Source organism: Cannabis sativa, chromosome 5 (assembly GCF_029168945.1).
Source record: "Cannabis sativa cultivar Pink pepper isolate KNU-18-1 chromosome 5, ASM2916894v1, whole genome shotgun sequence".
NCBI lineage: Eukaryota > Viridiplantae > Streptophyta > Magnoliopsida > Rosales > Cannabaceae > Cannabis > Cannabis sativa.
The window spans coordinates 31,434,236-31,459,872 of NC_083605.1; the positions used below are offsets into that span (position 1 = coordinate 31,434,236).

The 25,637-nt window shown below is 30.7% G+C and overlaps 1 long non-coding RNA gene across 1 annotated transcript in view; it reads right to left on the bottom strand.

Annotated features, from left to right (window-relative positions):
• The window catches only part of LOC133037871 (uncharacterized), a 33,748-nt gene extending 17,909 nt beyond the window's left edge, over positions 1-15,839 (bottom strand). The window contains exon 1 of the long non-coding RNA XR_009687856.1: positions 15,760-15,839. This is a non-coding gene — a long non-coding RNA (uncharacterized LOC133037871). The remainder of the gene's footprint in view (positions 1-15,759) is intronic.
• Between the last annotated feature and the right edge of the window lie 9,798 nt (positions 15,840-25,637).

Sequence of the window (25,637 nt, forward strand, 5' to 3'; positions counted from 1 at the left end):
GATCTTAAGATTAAAAGAATCTAAATCCTGATATGCTTAGGCTCAACTCAGGAGTGCTATTCATGTTCATAGATTTATTAGTTAAGCCTACTTTCGGGTCAGGGTGATACGTATATTTCGAGAACATGATAGTATGATTGAGTGGGAGTGCTGAACATAAATATGGAATCTATAGCTTCTACTGGTGTATAGAAGTTAAGTGATGATTCCCTTCGAGCTTAGCAAATAGAAGTAAATGGATGAGCTCTTGTTTGACTGACTAATTATTAGATCACTAAACACCATTTACAGGTAGCTAAGTGTTTTAAGGGGCAAAATACATTGAGGGGTGAGAACGGTAAAGAAATCCCATCTCGATGTAAATCATCTATATAGAGGATCTTTAAATCACAATAAGATTATAACAATGGTTAAATGAGATAGTATATTGGTATCGTGAAACATACGATATGCTCTATATAAGTCTGAGAGTGCAATTCTAAGTTCTAAGAGTGGATTCAACGAAGAATTAATAAGTAGGAATTTACTTGGTAAATTTGGTTCACTTATTGGAAGCTCAGCATATAGATCCATGGTCTCCATTCTAGTTGAGAACATTCTGCTTGTAAGACTCATTAATTGATTCGTGATTGATCAATTATAATTCTAAAGTTAGACTATATCTAATTTTATGAATTTTCACTAAACAGGGGTGAAGTTGTAAGGAAAAGAGTTTTCTAGGTTTATTTATTTATTAATGGACTTTATATGTCTAATTAATAATTAAATTAAATGACAATATTATTTAATAATCTATTTTAGTTATTAAATAATTAGTTTTGGCATTTAAAAGGTTAGAATTGGAAAATTGGCGTTTTTGAGAAAATAGAGATAAAATTTGATAAAATTGCAAAATTAAGTGAGGCCCAATAACACCATATGGCCGGCCACTTAAATAGATTTTTCAAATTAATATTTTCATTATTTTAATGCCAAATAAATCCTAACCTAAACCTAGTAGTTGCCTATAAATAGAAAGTGATGGCTCAGTCACAACACATGCTTTCATTAGTAATCTGACAGAAATTTCTCTCTTCAGAAAAACTGAGCCTTCCCACTTTCTATCCTTGGCCGAAATACCTCTCTCTCTTTTCCCTTCATCTTTTTCGTGACCCTAGTGAAAGAGTAAGTGCCCACACACAGCAAGCAGTAACTCAATCATAGATTGGAAGACTATGAAGGATCAAACTTGAAGAAGAAGGACATTCGGGCTCAGATCTTGATTATACTCTGCTACAGAAAGGATACAAGGGTCAGAGATCTGAGTGGAAGGAGACATTAATTCCGCTGCATCAATGTAAGGTTTTCTTAACTTTATATGTGTTTAATTTATCGTTTTAGAAAGTTCTTATTTAGGATGTTAATAAACATACTTGTGAGTAGATCTAAGATCCTGGTAAAATAATTCCCAACAGTAAGCCCTATGTCAATTACATGCATGTGCTTTCTTTCAACTATTCCTTGTTATTGATGTGTGTGAGGACAAGAATTTCTTCTAACAGTGCCTGGATTTTTGAACAAATTATAGAGGGGTTCATATTATTTTTCCCATGTTAGACTGAACACTTTTAATTTTAGTTTGAAAATATCTCTCAACAAAGGCATTGAACTGTTGAAAGATATGATTAACTTCATATTTGGCTTTCATAAGAAAGAGCCATATAGACTTAGTCAAATCATCAATGAAACTTATGCAATTTGTATCCTTCATTAGAAGTATGAAAAGACGGTCCTCATACATCAGTAAGAACAAGTTCGAAAGGCATTGAAGTTTTATTGCTGGAATTTTTAAAACTAAAGTGATGCATTTTGCCAATTTGGCAAGCATCACAGAACTCAAACTAACTACACTTGACAACAGGTAAAACAGTTGCTAGAACTTTTGTTGTAATATTTTAACATGCAAGTACACGTATCGTAAACAACTAATAGACTCAAAAAGAGTGAGGTCGATTCCACAAGGATTGTAGTTAAGTACTTTAAAATTAAATCTTTACTTCTATTTGCCTATATAAAATTTAAGAGAAAATTAAAACTAGAAAACAATAAAAACAATAAAAATAGGAAACAAGTAAATTAATAGAAAAATTAATGATGATTAAAAGTTAGGGGTTTCGATTTCAATTGTATCTATCGATTATGGTTTAATATGATTCAATTCCTATTACCAAATTCTATGCAATTGCAAGTTTACTCAAGTAATTTATAGTCTTTTCAGATATATAAATCTCAATTACATGCAAATTTTCTAATCTCGTGATAAATTAAACATGTAAAAGACATTAAACACAAAAACTCTATAAGCTATTCAAATTATATAGGTACTCTTATCCTATATATTAACTTGGTTCTATTTCACTATAGCATAATTGACACTCTCTTCTCAGATTTTGTATCAAAATCATAAACAATAATTAAGAGTAATTAAGTACAAATGAAATAGAATACATAAAAATTGAGAAGAAATTAAATCACATTATAACCAAAAATTAATGTCAAACAATATCCATCTAAAACCTAATGAACTGTTTAGCTATTCATGTTTATCGTAGCAATTTCACACATATTAATTCAGAATAGAAGAAGAAAATAGAAAAGAAAAGAATGCTGAAAATCTTGTTGAGAAAGCCTTCACTATTCACTTTGCTCTCTAAAATTCGTACTCCTTAATTGCTTGCCGAAAACTATTGAAGTCTAATTCTTTTATAGCCATAAGAAGATAAAAAAGATTTAAAAAAAAATGCTGAAAAATCTTATTCTGCTTGGAATTAGATGGGGCGGGCCGCAACATAGGAAGTTCCGTGTTTGCAAGTATACACGTCTTCAGAATGCATTGACACGAGCCTAGGCATGGGATTTCCATGCCTAGGAATGACTCCCTTTTTTATGGGCAGCAGTGAGCATTTATTTGACTTTTCTTTTTCTTCTTATTCCTTCAATATTTTTTATTTTTTATCTATTTTAAATCTGCAAAAATAAAAGATAACAAAAAGTCTAAAATTGCTCCAAACAAGAGTAAAACTTAATTAAAAATACACTAAAATCAACCTAAAAATAGTACTAATAACATCCTAACAACTTTGTTTAAGACATATTTAGAAGGATTCCTAGCCTGCAATGCCATGTAGAAGCAACTTGGGACTTGTCTTGGACAGGATGGCTAGTGGTGGTAAAGTTGTGGGCAGTAGAACTAGGATGAATGGACACCACATAATTGTTGGATGAATCTTGAGACTTGGAAGGGGAGACATGTAGCTTGTATAGGCCCTGAAGAAGAACTTGCTTAGTGCTCTTGTCCTTGATAAGACAACACAAATCATAAAATTCAAAGGTAACATTATTATCTTTCGTAAATTAAGATATGCTAAGGAGATTCTTGGTGACATTAGGAACATGAAGAATGTCATGTAAGATTAGGGATCGGTTAGGAAAATTTGTAAGCACTGAACTATGACCTATATGATGCATTGGAAGAGAGGAGACATTACCTACAACAACTTTGGCTTTTCTTTTGTAATCTATGGCAGAGTTGAGTGTCTGAGTGTCATTGGTCATGTGATTTGTTGCTCCACTATCCAAGAACCAGGTTGTTGATAGATCTGAGGAAAAGTTGGACTTAGTTAGGAAGGCCTGAGGTTGTTCATTGTTAGAGGTGGTGGATGATGTGGATGGTGGAGGTCCAGTGAAAGCAATATCAAATCCGTGATAGCACTTAACAAAAGTGTGTCCAACTCGACGAAAAAGTTAACACGTGGGTCTTGAACCTCTTCCTCATCCTCTTCCATTGTTAGATGATTTTCTACCACCGTTGTAGGCTCCTCGATTTCCACAATTATTGTATGAACCTCTACCTCCAATGTTGTAATTTGAATTTTCCAGATTTACTTGAACATTGACAAGGGAATCTATTGTGAGTTGTTGAATTTGCGTTTCTTTATTTTGAAGCATGAATTGTACTTCTTGGAGAGTGAGAGGTTATGTGCTCGAAGTGAGATTGATCACAACAGATTTGTATTCAGATCCCAAGCCTCCAAGAATGTACAACACTAGATTATCATCAGTCATAGGTTGATCTGTAGCTACAAGCAGATCAGTATACTGCTTCATCTTTAGAATATAATCTTCAATGGACAATGAGCGTTGTTTGGTTGATTGAAGAAGATTTTGTAGTTGAAGCAGTCTTGCTTTGGATCAAGTGGAAAAGAGTTGAGTAAAGGTTCTTTAGATCTCAGCACAAGTTTGGTAATTGATAACATGACCAAGCATGTTTTCAGATACAGAATTCATTAGCCAGTGCATTAGAAACTAATCAAAATGCATCCATTATTGACGTGCAAGGTTAGGGACATTACCTACAAGAATAGATGGTGGAGGAGGATGCTGTCCGAGGATGTATTGATCAAGATATCATAGGCACAAACAGTAGGAAGAGCTAGAGATCTCCAGATTGTGTAGTTGGTGCGATCAAGACGAAGATTAAGAGGAAGGATATTGTTGTTTGGGAGAGCTACTTTAGCTTTTTCTAATTTGCTGATTTTTTATGGAGCTCGTTCTGCAAGTGGAGGATCAACTCAAGCTCTTTTAGCACCATTGTCTTCATTGTTAAACATGACTTTGATACCATGAAAGAATTTGACGCAAGAAAAAAGAGAGAGAGAGAGAGAGAGAGAGAGAGAGAGAGAGAGAGAGAGAGAGAGAGAGAGAGAGAGAAAAGAAAAAGATGGAACTGAATTTTGCTCAATCAAAAACTGATTGGCCAAGCTTGTATTTATAAACCAAAAACTGTTATAAGTTTGTTACAACGGTAAACTAACAAATAACAACTGTAATAACTAACTTTTTTAACAATCTATTTCTGCTACTCTATCATCATCAAATATAATAACTTGTAGTCAAAAATATTGATTCACAAAAATATGCTCACCACTTGCTCTCATGTAGTAATCATAAATATATTTCCCTCTCTTATGCATATCATGATCTTTTGGAAACCTTCAAAAAGATCCTTCTTCTTCAATCACACTTTTCACTTCTCTTTTTTTTTTTTTTTGAAAAGACTTTTCACTTCTCTTAATCCACTTGGAAAATATAATGGCATCTTAAAATTGTCCAGCCTTTTTTACTTCATTCCATTAGATTCAAGTATTTATACAAACTTAATTAAATTTGTACCATATAAGAATTGTTGTATAATAATCATGGAATAACTCCTATAATCATATACATAATATACTAAAGATAAATAAAGAATTAAAAACCTAATACAAGGATAATATAAGAGATTAATTATATAAATATTACAACACATATATTGTTATAATTAATAAAGACACTAAAAGATATTGGACTTTGCCACATTAGCAAGTGCTCTAACTAACTCTGTTAGTTACAACCTAATATTACAACACATATATTGTTATAATTAATGACGCTAAAGGATATTGGACTTTGCCACATTAGCAAGTGCTCTAACTAACTCTATTAGTTACAACCTGCATGTCCTAATTATAGATAGCTATTAGCTCTCTTTTGTTGAGAGAGGACTTGCATCATTATTTTATAGAAAGAGAATCAGAGAGAATATTAAGCCATAGTTACAGACATGAGATTTCTTGGAAGGATGTTAAAGGGATTGTCAATTCTTGAAATAGCTTCCCTGATCATGAGAGATGAATATGTAATCCTAGTTAGGCTAGTTTAGGGTGCTCGATCCATTGATTTCTCTATGGTTTTGTACTAAAAGTTCAACAATAAAAGCTTCTTCATCGTTCATAGTAGGTTTGATCATCATGAAACACATTGTTTCATAGTTCAGTCTACTCAAATTTTGGTGTTCTTCTTCCTTTTCTTTTTATTCATAACTTTGGTTATTCAATTCTTGTTTAGTTTGTTTAATTCTCTATTATTGATCTTGATCAAGGAATGTTCATTCACAACAAATGGTATCAGAGCCGAGGTTAGCTTGACGAGATCATGAACTACTCAATCAAAGTTCAAAGAAGCCAAGAATGTCAATGATCAAGTTTAAAATGGATAAGTTTATTGCTGGGAATGATTTAAGGTTGTGGAGACTCAAGATGAAAGCTATGTTGGCACACCAAAGTTTGTATAAGGCTCTAGATACAAAGGCTCTTGCAGCTATTGAAGACCAAAAGAAAAAGAAAGAAATTCAGATCAAGGCTCATAGTGTATTATTGTAAAGGATTGGGAATGAAGTTCTTCGAGAGGTATCTGATGCTGATGGCTTATTCGAAAAGTTAGTTGGGATCTATTTGAAAAAATCCCATGCTAACAAATTGTACCTCAAGAAAAAACTATAAAATATTGATGAAATCAAAGAACTAAGAAGGCACCTTGACGAATTCAACAAGATTATTCTAGAACTGAATAATATTGGTGTCAAGATTGATGAAGAGGATCAAGGTATAATTCTACTCTGTTCTCCACCCAAATCTTTTGAGCATTTTGTTGATATAACTTTGTATGGACAAGAATCACTAACAATGGCAGATGTAAAGTCTGCACTTAACTCAAAAGAAATTCAAAAGAAGTAATGAGACATGTGACAAAGGCATGTTCACCAAAGGCAAATCAGATAAGAGAGGCTTCAAGAATTATAAGAACAACTCCAAGAATGGTAATCAATCCAAGTCCCAATTTAAATTAAGGAAGAAGTGTTACTACTGTCAAAGACAAGGGGCACTTCAGAGATGAGTGCAGAGCACTCAAAGCTAAACTTGCCAGAGATCAGGGCAAGAACAAGGAAGAAGCAGACATTGCATCTCAGGATTACATATCATCAGATGTATTGGTAGTCTCATGTGAAGCCTATGATCATGGACTCGGTTGTTCATTCCATATGTGACCCAAGATTGAGATGTTCAATGACTTCAAGAAAGTCTCAGGGGTACTCTTCTATTGGGAAACAATAAGGCTTGCAATGTTCTTGGCATTGGCTTAGTTGTCATCACCTTATTTGATGGCATATCAAGAACCTTGCAAAATGTAAGATATGTTCATCATGATTTCAGAAGAAACTTACTGTCAATTGGCATGCTAGACATTATTGGATGCACCATTAAGGTGGAAGTTGGAATCTTTAAAATTTCAAAGGATTCCACAATGGTGATGAAAATTGAAGAATGGTTTATTTATATTCTTTAATTAGCAAAACTCTTATGGGCAAAGCTGCACCTGCAATAACAGTTCCAGAGTTTGACAAAACATGGCTATGGCATCTAAAGTTTGGATATATGAGTGAGAGGGGGTTGCAAGAACTTGAGAAACAAGGACTGCTAAAAGGAAAGCTTGAGTGAAGATTGTGTTTATGGTAAGTTTTGCAAGACAAAGTTCACCACTGGTATGGATATATAACAACAAAGAACAATTGATACACTAAGACTTGTGGGGACCATCAAGGGTAAAAACACTTGATGGTGCTAGTTATTTTCTAAGTATTATTGCTGATTTTTTAAGAAAGGTTTGGCTATTCTTACTAATATTTAAAGATCATGCTTTTAATACTTTTGTTACTTGGAGAAAACTAGTTGAGAATCAAACTAGTAAAACTATGAATAAACTCAAGACTAGGGCTGTTCATCCGATCCAATCCGCACTTTTTTGGTTTTTATATGATATACTCTTAGTAATTAAAAACATTACTTGAGTTTTGTTCTAATCATTTCACTGAGTTTTGTAGGAAAGGAGGCATAAATAGGTAGAAGATAGTTTTCAAGAATTCACAACAAAATGTATTGGCAGAGAGCATAAATAGGACACTCATGAAGAGGATTAGAAGCATGCTTCATAATGCTGGCCTTCAGAGACCATTTTGGGGAGAAGTTGTAAAAACAGCTAGCTATCTTCTAGAGATGACTTCACTTCCAGATCCTTTGACTTCAAGGCAGAGATCACTTCTTCTTCTAGAGTTATCTCTGTTATTCCATACTTGATAAAATTCTTCATTTTCTAGTGACTGATAAACAGTTCATCTAAAGTGTACACTAACAATTATAAGCATAATTTCATAATCACAATTATTAATTAAAGTGCAAAACTACTAGCTGTAATTGTCAATATAACTATAATGGGGTTAGAAGGGTATGATACATAGATACTTTATTTTTTAAAAATAAAATAACAAAATAGTAAATATAAAAAAGTTTTTTTTTTTTAATTTAAATACTTTAAAGTATTTTTTTTAATTTTTACGGAATATATAGTGCAAACCACGGAGCAACCAACAGAACAACTTAAATTGCAACCCAATTCAAACCACAATCCACATCGCAACCCACACAACAATCCATATTGCAACTAACGGAGCAATCCAAAACATAAAAGTGAAAAAAAAATCATAAAAATAAAAAAAAAATGAAAAGTGGTATATAAGATAATTTTACTATAAAAATAAGGATTATTTCACAAATACATAATAATAACAAAAAAAACTATTAAAATACGGTTGTACGAAATTTTAAATATTTTTACGATTTATATGATTTTATTTACGGTTTTTATATGTTATACTCTTGTTAATTAGTTGTTAATTTTTTGTTATCTGTATGCTATTTTTTATTGTTGTTATGATGTTGTTTGGATGCAATTTTTCTATTACTTTTATGTAGTTTTCTTGTTATTTTTGTGTCTCAATAAAAAATCGTAAAAATGTAAAAAATAATCTTTAAACATAAAAAAGTAAAAAATTTACAAAAAATAGTGCTTTATGTAATTAATCCTAAAAAAATAAGTCAAAAGTTTTATGCACTTGTAGCCCAAAATAAACCATGCATGACTCCAAATCCATATGAATAAAAATAGAAAAACTAATTTAAAAAGGGAAGAGGGATGATCAATTCAATAATCATGGTATAAATATTCTAATTATAACACTAATCCAAATGGTACTGGTCTAAGATTAAGAGGAAGGATATTGTTGTTTGGGAGAGCTACTTTAGCTTTTTCTAATTCACTGATTTTTTATGGAGCTCAATCTGCAAGTGGAGGATCAACTCAAGCTCTTTGAGCACCATTGTCTTCATTGTTAAACATGACTTTGATACCATGAAAGAATTTGACGCAAGAAAAAATGAGAGAGAGAGAGAGAGAGAGAGAGAGAGAGAGAGAGAGAGAGAGAGAAGAAAGAAAAAGATGGACTGAATTTTGCTCAATCAAAAACTGATTGGCCAAGCTTGTATTTATAAACCAAAAACTGTTATAAGTTTTTTACAACGGTAAACTAACAAATAACAATTGTAATAACTAATTTTTTTAACAATCTATTTCTGTTACTCTATCATCATCAAATATAATAACTTGTAGTCCAAAATATTGATTCACCAAAATATGCTCACCACTTGCTCTCATGTAGTAATCATAAATATATTTCCCTCTCTTATGCATGTCATGATCTTCATCAAGATTAATAGTGAAACCTGCATCCACAACAAGCCATTTGAAAACCTTCAAAAAGATCCTTCTTCTTCAATCACACTTTTCACTTCTCTTAATCCTCTTGGAAAATATAATGGCATCTCAAAATTGTCCAGCCTCTTTTACTTCTTTCCATTATATTCAAGTATTTATACAAACTCAATTAAATTTGTACCATATAAGATTTGTTGTGTATAATAATCATGGAATAACTCCTATAATCATATACCTAATATATTAAAGATAAATAAAGAATTACAAATCTAATACAAGGATAATATAAGAGATTAACTATATATATATATTACAACACATATATTGTTATAATTAATAAAGACACTAAAAGATATTGGACTTTGCCACATTAGCAAGGATTTTTGGGGAAAAACCCACAAAATTCGCAATAAGTCGAACCAAATTTACCAAGTAAATTCCCTAACTTATTAATTCCTCATTGAATCCACACTTAGAACTTAGAATTGCACTCTCAGTCATATAGAACGCTCTATATGTTCCATGATATAGACACGTCAATAGTTATCCATTGTTATAACCCTAATGTGATCAATGATCCTCTATATAGATGATTTACATTGTAAAGGGATTAAATTACCGTAACACCCTACAATGTATTTTATCCTTAAAACACTTAACCCTGTATAAATGATATTTCAGCTAAGTGAAATAAGATCTCCACCATTTATTTTCGTTTGGTTAAGCTCGAAGGAAATCATCCTTTACTTCTATTTGCCAGATAGAAGCTATAGATTCCATATTTATGTTAGCGCTCCCACTCAATTGCACTACCGTGTTCCCAAAATGTACGTATCACCCTGACCCAAAAGTAGGCTTAACTAACAAATCAAAGAACACGAATAACACTCTTGAGATTGAACCTAACCATATCAGGATTAAGATCATTTGATCTAGGATCAACAGGTGATATTGAATTGAATAGATATTACGGTAAGTTTTAATATATCTAATCAAAGTTCAATATCGGTCCCTTCCGACGTATACTCCATACATCCGATACTGGTAAACTTTGCCACTGTCCTGGAAAGGACATAACACTTTTTCAAGGTGTAAGAATACCTATCGCTGATTATACCATATCAGTCTAAATCCAGTGTTCTGACAAATCAAGAAATAAACTTTTGAACATATAATTAAGATTATATTCCACTGTGCTGACAACACTATAATCTTTAATAAACTTATATGTTCTGGACTTAAAAAGAATTCATACATTATATACATATAATCATGAAATAAATCATGTGAACCATGCAACATAAAATGTTATTTCTGATCTTTATTAATAAGTAAATCTGATTATATTGAAATGAGTTTTATTTAGGGCACAAAACCCAACAAAAAGGTAGAGAAAGATCACTTTTTTATTTTTTAATTCAAGAATTTAAATAATTTTTTGTTTTCCTTGATTTTCAGGGTTTGCTTAAGGTTGCTGAAAATGGCGTCTTAGTAGTGTGTGGCATATTTTGCAAAGCTCATATACCCTCTTATTATATACAAAGGCAGGGCCATTCTATTTTTCTTGTAATGCAAACCAAATTTGCACCCAATCTTAAGATTGACCACTTAAAGATGTTGCAGGATCCAAATTATCAAGCCACTAAATGAGCTAGACACATGTTCTTTTGAAGAAATCATGAGTGAAATTCCATTGTGGATGAAAACCCCGGATAATGATTGAGTTAGTATTTGCATTTTCTTTGCAAATAACGTACTATTTTCTTGTTTGTGTGTGTGTAATGATTTGCATGATTATGTTTGTTCCATGGCTTCTAAATTTAGGTAGACTGGTTAAACAAGTTCATCTTGGAAATGTGACCTTACCTCAATAAGGTGAGATACTAAAGGTTATATTTGGAAGAAAAATGTTAAAATGTACTTGAGTTTAGATTGAGTTTGGCTTAATCTCCAGGGAATTTGTGGCACTATAACAAGAATAGCAGAACCTATATTCAAACAGTACATTGGAAAGTTTCACATTGAAGCAATCGAGTTCGAGAGTTTAAGTCTTGGTACCCTTCCACCCAAACTTTATGGTGAGTTTATTACTTCTTGGATCATCTTTGTTACTCTTTTTAATACTGAAAGTGTTTAAGTTTTAAAGCCAAACTTTCTAACTTTTCTAGGTAAGTGTGTAAAACTAATGAGAAAGAACTAGCTAGTCATGGAACCTGCATTGAGATGGGCTAGAAATCCTAACACTTGTTTTAAAAAATAAAGTTGCTATCTCTAAGACTTAAAATTCAGGTTAACAAACATTCTTAAAGGGACTACTCACGGTAGAATGCTACACTTGCAACTATTGAAAAGATCTTTAAATTAGCAGAGGTAGCCTCTGTTCACCACTTCTTTTATTTAGACTGCACTTGCTGCTATGTTCATGCATTAGCTTACCTGAGTGTTGGTATTGATGATCCAGACAACAAATCTCAAACAGAACATTAATCAAATGTTTGGTGGGGAACATGTAAGTTCAAGTTCATCTTTTAACTAAATGAAGTAATTGGATAAAGGGTTTACTTGTTTTATAATTGTGTTTAATAAGTTCATTGTGCTTATTAGAAAGCAAGAATTCATTGATAGTTTTGATGCATTCAGTGTCAATTTCGCATTTCATCATTGGTGCCCTATTCTGTGCTAAATCAGTGCTCCTAGAGACACTGTTAATAAATGGTAGAGAATTGAGCCATATATAAGAACATGGGGTTCCATCTCAAAACCAATTGGCTATGAGTGGAGTAGCTCATGTTCTTATATATGGCTCAATTCTCTACCATTTATTCCATGTGGGACATTGTCCACAATATTCCCCCTCAAGATGATGGCTATTTTTTGCTCATCAATCTTGAACCGTATCAGAGTGGATATGGTCACTATCTGTATAGGTGCGGATCGGATATGATCACATGACTCTGATACCATGTTGAGAATCATGGGGTTCCATTTCAAAACCAATTGACTATGAGTGGAGTAGCTCATGTTCTTATATATGGCTCAATTCTCTACCATTTATTCCATGTGGGACATTGTCCACAATAAGAGTGATGAGAAGAATGAGAACAATTGCTAGATGCACTATTAAAGTCATCTATGTGATTGTTTTAAGTTTGGTTTTCTAATTTTATCAAGTCCTTGAAAAGAAAAGGTGTCTTAAATCTTATTCTTTTAATATTTGATTGGTTTCGAATAAAGGATTCAAAATTTTAATCTTATTAGTATTGTTTGTGCTTTCTAAGAATTATTAGACATGAAGCTGAAACTAGTATCTATATTAATAGTAATCACATTTGTTATTTTTGTTCTCTATTAATTTTAAATAGAGAATACTAACATTTTTATTTCTCTTGCTCTGTTGTTGGGTGCTTTCTTCAGCTCAAAATCTCTCTTAGTGCTCTGTCGTTCACATGTATATATACCAATATTTTATTGAAGAATGTAATTATGAAATGACTTCACTTGTTTTAGTAAAGTTATATTTTACTTTTTATAAGTCTAATTTGACATTTAATTTATTATTTTAATTATTTACAGTTCAATTCAAATTCTCCATATGATCTAAACTTAGGAGGAGTGGGCTAACTACATTCTACTACATCGTAATGAATGATGGTATGCTCAACTATGTGAGGAATTTTGGTACTTTTTGAAATTTTGTATTTTTTTTTTATTAGTAAGTGTAATTTAATATGGAACTAATATTAGTTTTTGATTATGCATTTTCTTTTTATGTACTAATTGTTTTAGGTTAATACTCAAAAATGATTATCTTTTATTGTAGTACAATGTATGAATTTATTAATATCAATAAATAATGTATATTAATTAATTTCAATTATTAAAGTTAAATAAATATTCATTCTTTTTTAAATTTTTATGTAAGTTTTTAAAAGGTTATTTTAACTTTTTTTTTTTTTATTATCTATTTACTATTACATAGAATTATTCTAAAATTTGATAATGCAGGTGCAGAAAATTGCATGAAAAATTTGTAATTTTCCCTTACTTATATTTGCGCTTCATTTTATAAGTGACGCAATAGGTAAAAAAAAAGTATTTTCGTAATAGATATGTCATTTTTAAACTGACGTAATAAGTTTTTTGTGACAGTTTTAAAATGTCATAAATAATTTAGCATCATTTCTAAACCATTGCAAAAGATAAAATAGAAAAGTAAATATTTTGCGTCGGTTTATAAATGTAGAAAAAACTATTTTCGACTACGGTATATACGTCGGTTTTTTAAACCGACGTAAATTCTTTAAATGACACTTGAAAACCGACATGAATTATATACTTTTTGTAGTAGTGTTTTTTAATAGAAAAGTTTGGGTATTCTTACTAATATTTAAAGATCACGCTTTTAATACTTTTGTTACATGGAGAAAACTAGTTGAGAATCAAGCTAGTAAAACTATGAATAAACTCAAGACTAATAATGGTCTAGAGTTTTGTTCTAATCATTTCACTGAGTTTTGTAGGAAAGGAGGCATAAATAGGTAGAAGATAGTTTTCAAGAATTCACAACAAATTGTATTGGCAGAAAGGATAAATAGGACACTCATAGAGAGGATCAGAAGCATGCTTCACAATGCTGGCCTTGAGAGACCATTTTTGGGAGAAGTTGTAATTAAAAACAGCTAGTTATCTTCTAGAGATGACTTCACTTCCAGATCCTTTGACTTCAAGGCAGAGATGACTTCTTCTTCTAGAGTTATCTCTTTATTCCATACTTGATAAAGTTCTTCATTTTCTAGCGACTCATGAACAGTTCATCTATCTAAAGTACACTAACGATTATAAGCATAATTTCATAATCACAATTATTAATTAAAGTGCCAAACTACTAGTTATAATTGTCAATATAACTATAATGGGGTTAGAAGGGTATGATACATAGATACTTTATTTTTTAAAAATAAAATAATAAAATAGTAAATATAAAAAAGTTTTTTTTTTTATTTAAATACTTTAAAGTATTTTTTTTTTTTGTATTTTTACGGAATATATAGTACAAACCACGGAGCAACCAACAGAACAACTTAAATTGCAACCCAATTCAAACCACAATCCACATCGCAACCCACACAACAATCCATATTGCAACTAACAGAGCAATCTAAAACATAAAAATGAAAAAAAAAATCATAAAAATAAAAAAAAAATGAAAAGTGGTACGATATAAGATAATTTTACTATAATAATAAGGATTATTTCACAAATACATAAAAATAACAAAAAACTTATTAAAATATGGTTGTACGAAATTTTAAATATTTTTACGATTTATATGATTTTATTTACGGTTTTTATATGTTATACTCTTGTTAATTAGTTGTTAGTTTTTTGTTATCTGTATGTTATTTTTTATTGTTGTTATGATGTTGTTTGGATGCAATTTTCCTATTACTTTCATGTAGTTTTCTTGTTATTTTTGTGTCTCAATAAAAAATCGTGAAAATGTAAAAAATAATCTTTAAACATAAAAAAGTAAAAAATTTATAAAAAATAATGCTTTATGTAATTAATCCTAAAAAAATAAGTCAAAAGTTTTATGCACTTGTAGCCCAAAATACACCATGCATGACTCCAAATCCACATGAAAGAAACAAATTATGAAAATAGAAAAACTAAATTAAAAAGGGAAGAGGGATGATCAATTCAGTAATCATGGTATAAATATTGTAATTATAACACTAATCCAAATTGTAGTATTCGGTGATCAATGAGGCTCGCCTAATTTATCTTCGTTTGACCACCCATCTATGACGCCTAGTGTTTGGCCTGTGGGAAATGACATTAATGGTAGTATTTGGTATTTTGAGTTAGAGGCAGGTGCAGTGAAAACAGACTCGATCTCATTTGCAATGACATCCAAATGGGTGTTGTTGTTGTTGGATTTTTAACATAATATATATTGTGGTGTCTGGAAAAGGAATATAAGTATGTGAAGGAATAAGGAAGTGAAGGGCGTAGAATTAAACAAGCTAAGAATAAAGAAAATAGTAGCAGTAATAATTTGACAAGTGGCTGGATATATAATTTCTTCCAGTGAATGCATGACAGATCAACTCCATCTCTGTATATTATTGCAACCTCAACATGATCCTATAATTCCCAACCAACCACTAGAAAAGAAAGCATAATAAATTAGATGAGATCAATTAATTAATTATTCCCATTTAAACCATTAATATTGAAACAGAGTAACAAAAAACAGAGTATGGCTTCTATATTCAAATCAAAAGTACGTACCTTGTTGTTGTGGAGTTCGGACTTGACTTTGAGCTTGAGTACGAGTTGGCCTTTTCGGAAGTTGGGTTGTAGAGGTCTCCAATTTTCGTCACCAAGTTTCAGAATTTCGTAACACTTTTCTCATCTCATCAATGTTGAAAAGGGTTACGAAATTCTGAAACTTGGTCACAAAAATAACAATGCTATTATTTCCAGCCATTAATTATAGTTATTTGTTTCTCTGTGTTGATTTAGTGGGTTTATATATATATAGGCACTACGTATCGAATATATAATTTGGTAAATTAATCTTTTTTTCTTTTTCTATTAGGATTAGGAATTAATATTACATTTGATTTTATTTTATCTTTAATATAAAGAAATAAATCTTTTTTTTTTATAGAAAATCTGAATTACACACTAGCGCCCAGGGGCAAATCTGCTTTCAAAGAAGCAGCTGCACAATAAGGCAAAAACGATGTCCACACATCAGAAACATGAACCAAACGGCTCCAATTTGCAAGGCAATGAGCTACATTATTACACTTCCTAGGAATAAAAATAAAAGACAGATTATTGAAGTTTTTGCTTGCTAGGATGCAGTCTTCAATTATTATACCCCAGTCCGTGTTGATGCGAGTCTGCCCTTTCAAAGCTGTAATCACCGATTGACTATCTGAAGCTATGAAAATGTTCTGCATTGATCTTGTAGCAGCGAGTTTCAGAGCTAAACGGATCGCCAAAGTCTCTGCTACAAGCACTGAAAGGCAGCCAGGAATGTAGTCTGTTGCAGCAGTAACTAAAGCGCCCAAATGATCACGAATGATCACCCCTAAACCACATCCCGGTTGCCCATCAATGAGAGATGCATCTGTATTGATCATGAATGAACCCAGTGGAGGAGGAGACCAGCTAACCTTGTCCTTTGAAGGCTTCTGATGTGAGTCTTTGTGAGCAAAAGCAAGGTGCAGCTCTAACATCTCCATGGCCCAAGGAATCCAAATGCTGTCTTCAATGTCCTTATTTTGAAAAATACATTTATTCCTACGAAACCAAATTAGCCAAGTAATACCAATAAAGAAAATAAACTCTTCTTTAGAAAGCTTCCCCTTCATCACCATTAGGAAGTCTGGGGCATGCCGTAAGGAAGAAGGGAATTGGTGTATGAACCCGAAATGCTTCCAAACATTGTGTAACTTGGGGCAATTCCATAAAGCATGGCAAACATCCTCAACATGACTCTTACACCAGTTACAAGTTATATTCATGGACATACCTCGCTTAATTAACTCTGTTTTGACCGGTAGCCAATTGTGGAACACACGCCATATGAAAATTTTCATTTTACGAGTAAGCCAAGACCCCCAAACCACCTTCCACCAAGCTTTATTAGCTGAATTATCAGAACATTCTGCTATGTTAGGATCCCTAAATCGCAACTTATAACCACTAGCCACTGTGTATTGACCATTAGTGGTACGGCTCCATCCGATTGTATCATTCCTCGCTTTCGAAGGGGTAATCCCCAACACCCAAGGAACGTCTTCCTTATGAAACCAGCTAGCGATCTCTTCAGTTTTCCATTCCCCTTCTTCGATTATTAGAGTTTGAATTGTCACTTGAACCTTTGTAGGAAGAGTAAAAGGAGCTCCTCTAGGGATCCAAGGGTCCTCATTTATCCTAACTGTTTTACCATTCCCGATAACCCAACGGTAACCATAAAGAAATAAATCTTGTATTGTTATTATTAAAACCACATAAATGATTAATTAATTAAGCGCTGGAAAAAGATATATATAAATATATTGACCGATTGTTACTTTGAGGTTTTTTCTATAATAAGTATTTTAGTCTCAAATTTTACATTTTTAGCTTGGTAAGGAAAATTAAAGAAAAATAGAAAATCTAAAAGTTTTTTTTTTTCAAAAATACGGACAACTTATCTCGTGAAGCACATGAATATCTTTTCAAGGATGATATATTATATAAACAAGACACTACTTTTTAATGGTAGGCTGAACTGGGCCTATATACATATACCCCTATATAATATATTATATTTCATAGCTATAAAAAGGAAATAAATTAGATCAATCATATCTAATACTATGTCATCACGTGAACTCATGATTGCTTAATTACACTATATATTGTTCTCTCTCTCATTTATATTGACATTTGAAACAACTTAAAATGCACATATGAGTACATATATATAAATAGACATACGAGGAATTTGTATATAAAAATTTTTCAATATTATTTTTTATCTCTCAATATTGCATAATTTTGTGTGATTAAGTTATTAAATCAATTTTTTTTTCTTCAATTTGCCAATATTCTTTTATTTTACTGTAAGATATTTATTTAATTTTTATTGGTGTTGTATATAGAATTACTATTTTATTTATATATTTCTCACCATATATATAAATATACATATTTACACACATTAATATGTATTTTGCTAATTTACACATTAATATTACTGAGAGCAACATCACGACTACTCTAGACTCTAAATTAAGGATGACAAAAGTTTGTTATTTTACATAAAGTTATTAATAAAGAAAACTGATTTCACACGATATTCATTGTTTGTGAACACATTCAACTACACAGTAACAACAAAATAACAACTCTTATAGTAGACACCCAACCAATAGTGTGAAACAATATGACAGTGGCTGAAAGTGAAAATTACTCACGACACTCAACTATGAAGCAACTTGACAACAACACAACAACAACAACTAAACAACTTTTATCTGCTCCAAGGAGGGGATCAGTTTCAAAAGATGTTACTTTTGTTCATACTGACACTCGAAGAAGCTAAATATTGAAGAATATACAATTATTAATTTGTTCATCAATTATTTTTATATTTTTATATCATTGTTATAGTTGTTAACAGTTAAAAAACATATTAGCAACTATTGTCTTTATGTTTTTATATTGTTGTTCTACTATGATTTTTTTCTTCAAATGAATGAACTACAAGCAGAGAACGATTCAAATAAGAAAAATCAAAAAAAATAAATTATAAACCTTGTAATATTTTCTTTAGAAGGTTCAACTTTTAAACACCATCAAAGGTCTTATCACACACCTGTAAATATTAAGATGACAAAATTAATAAAATAATGAACCATTAAAATACGATTAATAGTTAAACATAATTGTAAGTATATCATGTATTGAACAACATAAAAACAACAATATAACAACTAAAAAATAACGTAATTGTAAAATTTAATAAATATGAAACTAAAACAGCTTCAACTATAAAACTCAAATAAACTAATAAATGTAAGGCTTAACCCAATGATATAGTTTTTTTAAGAACCCTATAATAAGAACCATATAATAACTAAATTAAAACTGAAAAATAACTAATTATAAATAGAAAAAGTGAGAGACATAAACTATTTAAGGTTGAACAATTTTTCTTACTAAATACATCAAAAAAGATACATAAACATAACAAAATAAGTCTTTGAAACAAACAAAGACAACAAAAACTATACGTTAATCTTTTGAGTTGCAACCTCGACATCATTATCTCGCCTTTTTCCCTTAAAAACTCTTCAATGGATGACTTGGTGAAACAACAACAACAAAATAAATTAAAAGATGAAACAACTATAAAACAACTAATGATTAGAAATGAGCTAGATGAGATTTGTATTATGTTGTGAAAAAATGCTTGAATAAATATTATTTAAAACATACTTTTAAATAGTATAATTTATTTTATTATTATTATTTTGAATAAAAATAATAAAAAAAAATAGACTTTTAGATTGTTCTTTTTTAGCAATAAAATAACAACAACAACAAACTAAAAATAAAGTTACTAGACAACAACACAATTTCAATATATACAAAAATAAAAATATACATCAATACATTGGTTTTTTGACATTTGGAAATACAAAAAAAAAACAAAAACAATCTTAATATGTACGATGAAAAACTAAATATATACATATATATTAACTTTCTCTTAATTAATCGAACAATTAAATAATAACAAATAAACAACTGTATGACAACTCTAGTAATTGCATCAACTCTAAGAAGAAATAAAAAACTAGTTATCTATAAAATAAATTTAAAAGTAACTACATAATATTTGTATATCAACTCAAAAATATATGTACCCATAAAAAATTAAACATAATTTTTTTTTATTGTTGTTAAACAACTTTAAAAAAATGAATAAACAACTCGATAACAACTGTACTTTAACATAAAAATAGATTAAACATCAATACATTGCGACAACTTAAAAAACATACAAATAATCTCAAATAATCTCAAAAAAATAAAACAAACGTAAAAGTAATTACAAATTATTTGTATATCAACTCAATAATATATGTACTTAAGAAAAGCTAAACATATACTCTTTTAGTGCAATTTGATTTGATATTTTATAAAAATACATTAACACGAATGTTTTTTTTTATTTTTAATTTTTTATTTACAAAAATACGTACTTCAGTAAAACTAATAAAGTATTTTTTTTTATTGTTTTATAGTTTATTTAAAGTTGTATTGTAGCTGCCACAAGGTTATTTATTTGGGGTGTTTTTGGTTGTTTTGTAATTTCTTTATGATTGTTTCATAGTTGTCATGATGTTAATTTCACGTTATTTTTTAGTTGTTTTCTTACTTTTTATTGAGAAAAGAGTATTTTTGTAATTTTAAAAGCGTATATTTGTAAATAAAAACTTTAGGCCGTAATATTATAAATAAAACATAAAAATAGGATATTTATACATGACATTACTTACACTAGCATTTGCATTGTTTTCACTTTTTTTTTTTTTTGCTTTTCCATTTTCAACCTTATATGGCAATGGCCTTTTCTTTGAAGTTGATGCTTCCCGAATAGGTTGAGAAACACGATGATCCTCCATTGCAATAGCGTTCTTACCCATTTTAGTTTGTATTTTGAGTTTTCAAGATTATTTAATATTTAGTAACATTTCTAGGATCTAGAATTAGAAGAAAAGCTGAAGAAGCTCTAGCAATAGCCATAGTCTTGTTACTCTTTCTTTTTTTTTTTAAAAAAAAAAGGCCACAGTAAATTGCATGTGAATTTATGAACTAAAAAAAATAGTTTTACAAATGAAAAATCAGAGTGGAATGAGAGAACATGTGTACTGGAGAAGTTCTATTAAAAAATAAATAAAAAAAAAAGAAAAAGAAATGTGATGAATATAAAAGAATAGAACAAAAAAATGAGTATTTGACTGGAGAGAGAGAGACGATCATGTGTAACAAGTAAAAATTGAAAAAAATAGTAAAGGTACATTATATCAATATTAATAGGTAAGTAATAATTTTTAAAATTTTAAACTTTTAAAAATGTATAAAAAAAACAATCAATGTTAAAATTATTCAAAATGTTGCTCACTAATAAGAAAGTAATAATATGTGATTTTTGGTTGAATTCAGTAAAAATCTCTTATTTAATTAATATTAAATTATTTTTTTAATTTAAAGACAGGGAAAAATGAAGAGAAAAAAAAAAGATTATGGAACAAAAAAAGAGAGAAAAGGAGTTAACATGTAAAAGAGACTAAACATAAGCAATAAAAGTATTTTTGTAATTAAAGAACTTTGTGAAAAGTAAAATTAAAAAACTGATTTTATATAAAAGTTTAAAAAACCAAATAAAAAAAGTACCAAATTTGAAAAAAATCCCTAATTAATTGTTAATTTGGTTGGGATTACCGATTATTTAAAAATAGAGATATTAATTAGGTTATATGTAAGGGGTCGCAATATTAGGAGGAATAGGTTACTGTGGGAAACATGAATACGTAAAAAATAAATAAAGATTTTTTTTAAAAAAAAATTGTAATTATATGAAATAATTAGTTTTTTATGATAAAATTAAAATGATATATATTATTATTTTTTTTGTCATTTTTAATTAGAGGTTTTACACCACATACTTAAATTTTTAATTTTTTTATTATTTTACTGTGAGGTGAAATTATTTTTAAAAACACTGTGTAAAACTGTAAATTTTAGACTGTGCATTGTGTAAAGTTCTTACGCTTGTTCCGCGGTTGTTTTTTAGTTGTTCTACTGTTGTTTTAATTGTTCTGCTTTATTGTTTTACGATTATTTTATAAAAAGATGGTATTTTGTAAAAAAATCGTGTGACGGTAGAATTGTAAATTTTTGTATAAAATCCAGTATTTTTTTGTAAAAATTCCTTTTTAATTGGCCATGGACTTAACTTAATGACATTAATTATTAGCAAACTGATCTTCTCCATCTCTCTCTCTCTCTCATTTTGCTCAATCAAAAACTGATTGGCCAAGCTTGTATTTATAAATAAACAAGTACTATTATAAGTTTGTTACTTTAGGAAACTAACAAATAACAACTGTAATAACTAATTTTTGTATCAGTCTATTTCTGTTACTCTATCATCCCCTCAAGTTGTACTGGTCTAGACCACGTGCTAACTTGTGTTTGAGGAAGTGGAATGAAGATACAAGTAAATATATCAGCTATTTGATTCATAGAGTCCAGATATCTTACATCCAGTTGGTTGGAAAGAACTTTATCTCGAACAAAATAAAGATCTATGTCAATATGCTTGGTTCTTGCATGAAATATTGGATTGGAAGCCAAAGAATCAGCTCCCAAATTATCACACCACAAGATTGGACACTGAAGAATTGGTATGCTGAGCTCAATGAACACAGATTGAATCCAAACCAGTTCAAAGGTGGCCAGAGCAAGGGCCCTATATTCAGATTCAGTGCTTGATCGGGCAGCCAATGTTTGTTTCTAGGAGCACCAACTGACCAAGTTACCTCCAAGGAAAATACAGTATCCAGATGTGGACTTCTTATCATCATGACACCTTGCCCAATAAGCATCAGTCTACAACTCCATTTTGGAAGCTGGTGTGAAGACTAAACCAGTGTCCAATCTCCCTGCTAAATACCTTAGTGTTCTCTTGCAAGCACTATAATGATCTGAAGTAGGAGCCTGAAGAAGCTGACTCAATTTACTAACAGGGAATGCTATATCGGGTCTAATTATTGTCAAACTTCTATACATTGTGGGATTTTGCATTGGAGTTCCTGTTTAAGATTACATCTATATTGTGGAACACATGGGAGTTGGCTGGGGCTCGGAGTCACTGAGTTGAGTTTTCTGTAATAAGTCTCAAATGTACTTCTTTTGATTGAGATAAATGTTTTGGCTATCCCTGGTGACTTTAAAGCCTAGGAAGTACTTGACAGTTACTAGAACTTTGAGTGCAAACTGGTTATGTAGAGCAGAGATTATGTGTTGAACTTGGGATGGTTCTTCTCCTACGATGAGAATATCATCAACTTATATGAAAAGAATGAGAAGCTTTTTTAGTGAAGAACATGTTTGTATCAGACTTACTGTTGTGAAAACCCCACTGCAACAACTGACTTTTGAGCTTGTCAAACCAGGTTCTTGGTATTTGCTTAAGCCCATAAATGGTTTTATTTAATTTGCACACATGATGTGGATATTCAAGGTTGATGAACCCTTGTGGTTCATACATGTAGACAGCTTCTTGAAGCTCCCCAGTCAAGAAAGGATTATTAATGTCTACTTGTTGAATGTCCCAACCATGAGTGGCTGCAAGATTAAAAATTATTCTTATTATACAGGGTTTGATAACAAAATTGTAAGCCTCAAAAAAATCAATATTAGGAATTTGTTCAAAATCTTTGGCTACCAACTTAGCCTTGAAACGATCAACATTTCCATCTTTGTTTTTTTCACTCTAAAGATCCATTTGCTGTGAACAATAGTCATGTAAGAGGTAGGAGGAGCCAAAACCCATGTTTTCTTTTTGGTAAGAGCAACTATTTCTTGATTCATGGTTGCATTCCACTTAGGAATAGTAAGTGCAACTTTAATTGATTTAGGTTCTAGTTCAGTGCTTGTGCTAACAAGGTAGGATTTTAGTTTAAAAATTTCATGTTTTGATCTAGTAACCATGGGGCGATTGTTTAAAGTTTGGATGGGTTGAGATCCTGTTGAGGTAGAATGATCGAAAAAGATATTAGTGACTAAATTTTGTGACACGGGAGAGGTAGTGTCTGCCTCAGGAATGATGGGGGTGGCGGAATGAGATTGAATTGGAGACTGAGAGCTGCTAGAATCATTTTGGGAATTAATGACAGTTCTGGTTGCGGGGAGATTGGGAAGTGTACTGGAAGGAATTTTAAAGTCAATGCATGGTTAATTATTCTAGGAGCACATTCAGTTATCGTTTGAGAGAATAGATGAGGATAGGGAAACTTAGTTTCATTGAAGGTGACACTTCGAGCTACATAGACTCTCCCACTAGGATGTAGACATTTATATCCTTTGGCAGGACTGTGATAGCCTATGAACAAACGTTTGGAAGACCTGAATGAAACTTTATGAGATTCATAGTCCCTAAGTACAGGAAAGCAAGAGCAACCAAACACTTTCAGCATGTTATAATCTGGGGTTCGTTGGAACAGTGTTTCATATGGTGAGACAAAGTTCAATTGTGGGTGGGGTAGTCTATTTGTTAGATAAGGGGAAAATGTGAAGGCATCCCACCAAAAATTTAGTGGCATATTGGCTTTGGCTAACAGGGTAAGCCCTATGTCAATTACATGCCTGTGCTTTCTCTCAACTTTTCCTTGTTATTGATGTGTGTGAGGACAAGAATTTCTTCTAATAGTGCTTGGATTTTTGAACAGATTATAGTGGGGTTCATATTATTTTTCCCATGTTAGACTGAACACTTTTAATTTTAGTTTGAAAATACCTCTCAACAAAGGCATTGAACTGTTGAAAGATATGATTAACTTCAGATTTGGCTTTCATAAGAAAGAGCCATATAAACTTAGTGAAATCATCAATGAAACTTCTGTAATTTGTATCCTTCATTAGAAGTATGAAAAGATAGTCCTCATACATCAGTAAGAACAAGTTCAAAAGGCATTGAAGTTTTATTGCTGGAGTTTTTAAAACTAAAGTGAAGCATTTTGCCAATTTGGCAAGCATCACAGAACTCAAACTAACTACACTTGACAACAGGTAAAACAGTGGCTAGAACTTTTGTTGTAATATTTTAACATGCAAGTACATGTATCGTAAACAACTAATAGACTCACAATGAGTGAGGTCGATTCTAGAAGGATTGTAGTTAAGTACTTTAAAATTAAATCTTTACTTCTATTTGCCTATATCAAATTTAAGAGAATATTAAAACTAGAAAACAATAAAAACAATAAAAATAGGAAGCAAGTAAATTAATAGGTAAATTAATGATGATTAAAAGTTAGGGGTTTCGATTTCAATTGTATCTATCGATTATGGTTTAACATGATTCAATTTCTATTACCAAATTCTATGCAATAGCAAGTTTACTCAAGTAATTTATAGTCTTTTCAGATATATAAATCTCAATTACATGCAAATTTTCTAATCTCGTGATAAATTAAACATGTAAAAGACATTAAACACAAAAACTCTATAAGCTATCCAGATTATATAGGTACTCTTGTCCTATATATTAACTTGGTTCTATTTCACTATAGCATAATTGACACTCCCTTCTCAGATTTTGTATCAAAATCATAAACAATAATTAAAAGTAATTAAGTACAAATGAAATAGAATACATAGAAATTGAGGGGAAATTAAATAACATTATAACCAAAAATTAATGTCAAACAATATCCATCTAAACCCTAATGAACTGTTTAGCTATTCATGTTCATCGTAGCAATTTAACACATAATTCAGAATAGAAGAAGAAAATAGAAAAGAAAAGAATGCTGAAAAATCTTGTTGAGAAAGCCTTCACTATTAACTTTGCTCTCTAAAATTCGTACTCC